Source organism: Trachymyrmex septentrionalis, unplaced genomic scaffold, assembly GCF_001594115.1.
Source record: "Trachymyrmex septentrionalis isolate Tsep2-gDNA-1 unplaced genomic scaffold, Tsep1.0 scaffold147, whole genome shotgun sequence".
Classification (NCBI taxonomy): domain Eukaryota; kingdom Metazoa; phylum Arthropoda; class Insecta; order Hymenoptera; family Formicidae; genus Trachymyrmex; species Trachymyrmex septentrionalis.
In genome coordinates this window covers 63,646-64,238 of record NW_017304620.1, presented here as the reverse complement: position 1 = coordinate 64,238, position 593 = coordinate 63,646, and the positions used below count along the sequence as shown (strand labels likewise).

General features: G+C 30.5%; 1 protein-coding gene across 1 annotated transcript in view; it reads right to left on the bottom strand.

Moving 5' to 3' along the window:
* The window catches only part of LOC108745694 (paired box protein Pax-1), a 121,896-nt gene that overhangs the window by 58,644 nt on the left and 62,659 nt on the right, over positions 1 to 593 (bottom strand). The window lies entirely within an intron of this gene.

Below are 593 nucleotides of genomic sequence, written 5' to 3'. Positions count from 1 at the left end.
AGTTCGTTTCTAACCTCTATAGAAAAAATACTACTACTGCGACAAAAACGTGTTTTCGTACTGGAATAGTAGACACTTCCAGCTATCCAACGCTGCATTCGTTTCCCACCCTACCCCTCTAGAACGCCTTCTGCGCGCGCAGTCTCGTTATTTAATAGCCAGACCTCGTATATGATCTTTCTAGTAGTGTATTCTTATAGTATTTCATGATCCATCTTGTGTTAAATGTAAATACATCATTAATTTCGAAATCTATCACCGTTTATTAGACACAAGATAAGTTTCTTTGCAGAGCGTTTAAACGACCGATTTTATTATTTTTGAAGATTCCCCAAGTTTTTCTTGATAAATAAGCATTCTTTTATAAATGTATGAACTTCCAAAATGACAATTGCATAGGTTTCAAACGTGTCCATTCAGGGCCAATTTTGGCCAATTTTTACACATCCTCCTTTGATTTTAAATATTAATTATAAAAATGTGTAATATTAGAAAGATGAGTTACAAATTACTTTAATATTTTTATAAAAGAAAATTAATTCTAACTTGCAATAATACATATATATATATATATATATATATATATCCTAAAT